Genomic DNA, 6,315 nt, shown 5'->3' on the forward strand with positions numbered 1-6,315 from the left:
GCTTGTGTGTGCGCGCATGTGTGCGTGTGCGCGCGCGTGTGTGTGTGTGTGAGCGCGAGCGTGTGTGCACCCGGGCGCGCGCGCGAGGGACAGCCGCGGGGACGCGCCTGGTGGATTTCCTTCTTCCAAGTGAGAGATCTAGGCAGCCAGAGTTGTTGTTCTACACGCATGCTTTCTGTTGTAGAGCCTTGCATGGACGGGCAGACACACCGAGGCGCCAAGGCAGTTGTCACTCAGCCCCAATCATGTGGAAAGGGGCAAATGAGTGACTTGTTTATAAAATCCACGTAGTAAGCCCCCGGCTGGAGCCAGCCCTGCTTCTGGACACTTGTTCCAACTCTCGGCCAGTCTCCACACACCAACAGCGAAATCCGGAACCACAAGACAGAGGCACCCCAAAACTCGGAATGTCATTTCATGCGCTGTCTATAATGATTGTTGTTATTAAGGGAATTATTGTTTTTACTTACCCTGGCAAAAAAAAAATGAAAATAAAGCAAGCAGGGACTTGGAGGTGAGACTAACATTACAGTTTAACAGACTGTTTTGAACACTAGGTGCTAATGACAGCGGTAATTAAGGGTCCTTCGCAAATCGAGTGGAAAGATTGCAGATTTCATGGACTAGACCTATAGGAAAAACACAGCATTTCACAGTTTGTCATGACCAAAGCAAAAACAAGGAAAAATAACAGGCTTACTTACCTTATTGCTAGATACATTTCTTTCTGTTTAAATCAATTCACAGAAGTACTATCCAAACGGAACAGCGACCACAGAAAGTGATCTAAACTCTCCATCATCTTCCCAGATATTGAGTATCTTTAAAAAGAAAAAAAAGAAAGATAAGTAACAACAGCAACTAAGGATCAAATGTAATATCCTTGAATCTATCCTTGAATCCATCGCATCTACATAAATTTTTTAAAACTAAAATGGCGAAACAGTGGTTCTGTGATCATCAGTAAGAGGACAGCATCTTGATAGCGAGCTGTTATAATAATAAGGCATTTTGTATTAGCTTAATAAATCTTATAGAATTAGTTTTTAGGGTAAAAATACACCCCAATTTTCTAAAATAGCCAGGAATAAAAGAACTTTGGATCTCATGCATTAGTCATGAGAACTGATTTAAACCATCTTCATTTCTTGGCATTGCAGATTAGCATAGGATGCTATTTCTAACCTCATAATGTCAGCAATAAGAAGCTATATTTTTCTTCAATTAATCAGGTCTATATGGTGAACTGTATCTTTAACATCCACAGGGTCACATGGGAAAATGGACAGCAAGATATTGATTTACATGGTGTGAGGTTTCCTCTGAGTACTTAAAGCAGCGTGAGCAAGCAGCTTTGAGTGAAGTTGCCACACTTTTATAGAGGGCGGCTAGTCAGCTTATAGCTGCCCGTACCATAAACCCCCTCCTTCAAGTCTGTTATAAAGTGAAGTAGTTTTAGAGCAAAAATTGAAACTTTATAAAGACATTCAGGACATTATGAGAAAAAGCCATTGCGACCTGGCCTTTGTCTTTTTCACATTTTCACTAAACAGTATCTCTATTAATTCAGGAAGCACGTGCTTTCACTGCAGAAGGAAGCTGTGACTCTGTCCTCACTGTATTCTCAGCTGGCCGAAATTCTTAGCCCTCCTCCTGAACAACTCCCCTCCCCCCGGGCCTTCCTCACCCTAGAGGACCCTTAGTTACAGGAGCTGAGAGTTTGAGGGACTGGAGCATTTGTTCAGTTTTGAGGCTTGCGTTTCTTGCCGTAGCTCTTTCTTGAGACTGAGTTACATTTTTCATTGAGTTTATCATCTGAGGAAAAAAAATTACAGTAGTAGAAATGGGCATTCCCAGCAAGCCGCTTACCTCTCCTATCATGAAGGGAAACCAAAACTGTACAGCATTTGCATCCTTCCCTTTGGGGAAGCAGCAGGTGGAGGAGTGTGCGCTGCGGCTTCACCCCCAAGTTCAGCTCCCCAGGGCAAGTGGGGCTATTCTTGTACAAACACAGTTGCTGTTGGCCAGTTTTAGCGCATGAGTGGTCAATACCCCCACAAAGGTGTTTCGTAGGGACAGCTACACACACACACATCTTTTGTCTCTTCAAGGTGGTGGCGACAGCAGCCAGGGCCCCAGGACCAAAAGGAGGGGGTGGAAGAAGCGTGTGGCTGTGTGACGGCAAGTGGGAGAAGCGTGTTTCAGGACACGGACCGGGCAGCACCCCACAGTGACATACTTGTTGGAAAGCCATCCTCACGTGCAGGCCGACTGGAGGGAGAAGCAGAAGTGAACGCCAGAGCCACAGAGGTCCCGGCCTGGACTGGGGACGCCGGTCTGCTCCCGGGACTCAGGAGAAGCCAGGCCTTTCTTTTCTACTGGCTGCCTGAGATTCTTAGCGGAGCTTCCTCTCAGGCTTGCTGCTCACCGTGCCAGAGAACTCCCTGAAAGTCACAAGAGAAGCCCAGTTCCAGGGAAGCCATTGTGGTCCTTTCTCCCTGCCGGAGCCCCGGAAGCCAGACTTCCGCAGCTTCGCGCGCGTCTTCGGAGCCCATGTTTGATGCTGGACAATGTGAAGGCATCGGTGATGCCACAGTAGTGATGAGAGGAGATGCCGTGACTGCCGCCCAGCCTTTCATGACACCTGCTGGATGCCAGAGAGGGAAGGGCCGGATGGCTAAGTGCCTATGCCAGGTTGCTGGGGCCCTGGCACCCAGCCGGAGCAGTTCTCAAGAGTTGGCCCAGAGTCATTTTCTTAGCCCAGCACTGCGTCTTTGTCCCACGTCCACTGGTAGGGCCCAGGTATGGGGGTCTAGAAGAAGTTCCGTGTGGAAAGTTCAGGGTGTAGAAAAGGCCTAGGCGCCACTTTCATTACTGTAGATTGATCAAACTGGCTTCTGAACCAAATCCTCAAAGAGCACTTGGTGGCCAGAGCTGAGCAGAGTGGCCAGTCCCAAGTGCCCAGCAGCCGCTGGGCTGTGCCCTCAGTGGCTCAGTTTCCTGCAAATCTACCCTGAGCTTCCGTGCACCAGTGCTGGGAACGGCAGAAGTGTGTATAGAACACGGCACAGGACCAGCTAGTTGCCTGCTAGACACTGGACAATAGATGTGGGGATGAAACTAAAATGGAGCCCCCGAATGAGGCTCTGAGTATGTGGGGGGTCACAGGAGGCCGCTCTAGGACCCACCCTGCGGTCTGGGTAGAAGTCATCCAGCAGACTTGGGTGGCCATGAGCTGAGGAATCGCTGGAGCTAGGCCTGAGAGCTGTGGTTTCAGCAACTCCACCGTCAGTTTCCTCTGCTGGGTTGTGACCATCAGAGTGTGTGATGAGCACTGAGGCTGAGGCTGGGAGAGACGCAGGAGCCAGCGGTACAAGGTCCTCCAGACCGTAGCCTTGAGACGGTGCTGCCCTCGATGGACACAAGCCTATGTGTGCAGTCTGCTTTGACATGCGCGGCTGTAGTTTTTCTAGAGTGTTCTGGACAACCTGGGCCTAGGAGATATTTCAGCAGAAAAGCTTCCAAGCCAAGTATGGAGATGATATGTATGCCTCTCCCTCTAGAAGATTCATGTCCACGTTGAAGACCACAAGAAGCCTTGCAGTGAAGCATGCTTAACTTGGTTTCAGCATTGCCAAATCCTTCATGTCCCACAGAACAAAATGCACTAGAGGAGAGGAGAGAACCAAAGGCAGCTATGAATCCACGTAAGTGCACAGCAGTTCCCTGGGCAGGCCGTCTGTGACAAAGACCTTCCTGCCTCGCCCCTGCCCTGCCGGCTCCCAGGGCTCCAGACCCTTCCTGAACCTGCCTGGATGGATATAAGAGCTGTCAGGTAGCAACCCAAAGGCTAAACTCCCAGTAGGGTGTATATGGCCGCCTGTGCACATATTATAGTGATATCTATTTCTATATAATAAAACCTCCTTATTAGGGAGAAAGGTCAGTCTTAACTTAACTGAAAACCTTAATTGTATAATATCTTTAAAGATCTAGAGTTTCATTACTTTTGAAGCATGCTCTCTGTCTAGTCTAACAATTACTGGCTGCTTGCAGCTATTTTAATGCTCTCCATCCACCTGTAACAGTGGTGTGTAGCTGACATCCCCCCCACCCCCGACTTGGGGTTTCAAAAGTTTGTTCCCTTAAGTCTTTCAATATTCCTAGCAAGACTGTTTACATTATTAATTTTCACATTTTATTAAGAAGGGTTGCGCTAAACCCTAGACCACCTCATAAATTTTGAGAGGAATATGAATGAATGGGGTTTATTTTCTTATTCATGTATTTTAATATGGGTATAATAGTTTTATAGTCGTTCAGAGAAAGGTTATCTAAAGTCCACGGCAGACACATTTTTGCAAAGCCTTTCATTCTGCTTGACTCTCGGAGCTGAATTAGTTGATAATAAAAAGGCATCTGCCTCGAACAAGGTCTGACTTTCATGTCGGACCTAGAATCCTTCTGAACTGTGGGAGCTATGAAGGCCTATCCCTGGCCGAACAACGATCACTAACAACTGGCCAGAGCACTGACTGAGCACACAGTGTGGCCACAGAGACCTGCGGGGGTCGAGAGTGGCCCTGGGTACTGCTGTGGAGGTCAACATGTTCTAGTCCCAGGTCCCCTCTCAGTCCCACTTCACTTATGAAGAAACAGAGGCCTGGAGTGCCTGAGGGGCTCCCCAGACCGCAGAGGAAAGTGGCACAATCAACCTGATGTCAGGCAGTTTGACCCCAGTACAGTCACATTTTCACATTGAAGGCCCGTGACATAAAGCAGGATGCTAAGCTTCTGTTAAGTTTCTACTTTTCTTCTTCTTCTTCCTTTTTTAAAGATTTGTTTATTTGTGTATACAGAACTGGGTACAGGCCAGAGGTGCAGGGAATGAGAGGACTATCAGAGACAGAGTGGGGAGCAGAGCAGGCAGAGTGATGAAGTCCACTGCTGAGGCGAGCAGCGGGGAGACAGGAGAGGTCTGCCGCGCCACATGGGTCAGCTCCCTGGCCAGGTCGAGCTCGCACTGAAGCGGCTGTGGCTGGCTTGCAGTGCTGTGCTTTAACCCGTTGCTGCGCTTTAACCTGCTGTGCAACCAGGGAGGGCCAAGTTTCTACTATGGAACTAAAAGCAGGTGTTCTACCCAGATCTCACTTTAGCAGAAGGGATACAGTGTGGGCGTCATTCTTCTAGAACATTACCTGGACCCCGCTTCCCTCGGCCCCCACTCTGGGGACTTTAGCATCCTGAGCATTCCTGTCTTGGCACTTCATTTGTGATTGTTGGTCACTTGGCTGTCTCTCCTTTGTTTTATTGGTTTTTGAACTTCATTCAGGGCCTGGAGAGCCATCCCTGTTCCTCAGGGAACAGGTAAACGCAAGAGAGGACCATTTGCCATTGACCAAAGCTACATGGTCGGAAAGGGAGGGGGGCGTCGAGCAGTGGACCCCCACGACAGGCAAGGATGGGCCATCTTGAGCCGTCCTGGGTGCAGCCTCAGAAAAGCATCGGAGGGTGTGAGTTACTTTTCAAAATGCTGTTTCTTGGGGGTGCAGGAGTCCTTTCCGCTGGCTTGGAGAGGCAGTATGGTGGGGGGAGGCACAGGGCGAGCCACCATCCCAGGGCCTCTCATGTTCTCCTCTGCCCATGGGCCGGGACAGCACTCGTGTCCACGTCAGCTTCTGCCAGCCACTGGCCAAGGCACCTCCCAACCAGCTCAGTGGCCCTCACAGGCCTGGGAAGTTCGTCAGCTGGGGTTGCCCAGATGCGTCTTTGCCACGAGTTCAACTATATGCTCTCACTCTTTGCTCCCGGTGTATGTTTTAAATAATTTTTTAAAAGATGTGTTTATTGATGCACACGGAACTGGGGTACAAGCCAGAGCCTCAGGGGGCGGTGAGAGGATTCACCAGAGACAGAGTAGGGAGCAGAACTGGACAACCGAGGAAGCACACTGCTGAGGGGAGCAGCGGGCGGGTCAGGAGAGGTCTGCCGCGCTGTGGGGTCACCTCCAGGGCGGGCGGGGATCGAACTCATGCTGAAGTGGCTTTAGCTTCTGAGTGCTGTGCTGTAACCCGCTGCGCCACCAGGGAGGGCCCGATCCTGATGCCTGTGGTAGTCCAAAAGGTCCACCCACTCCATCTGCTCGGAAATAAGCAAGGGAGCAAAGGCGAGTGTTTAGGGCGGCTGAGAGTTGGGGGAGGAATGTAGCCAGTCACCAACGTTACTTTACTTCAGGGCTGATGTAAGGGTTTTAAGGTGAGCACAGCTGCATGCCTGGAGAGTGCACATGCATCACTCCCATTTTATAGATGCAAA

Source organism: Condylura cristata, unplaced genomic scaffold (assembly GCF_000260355.1).
Source record: "Condylura cristata isolate star-nosed mole 26May11 unplaced genomic scaffold, ConCri1.0 scaffold00018, whole genome shotgun sequence".
NCBI lineage: Eukaryota > Metazoa > Chordata > Mammalia > Eulipotyphla > Talpidae > Condylura > Condylura cristata.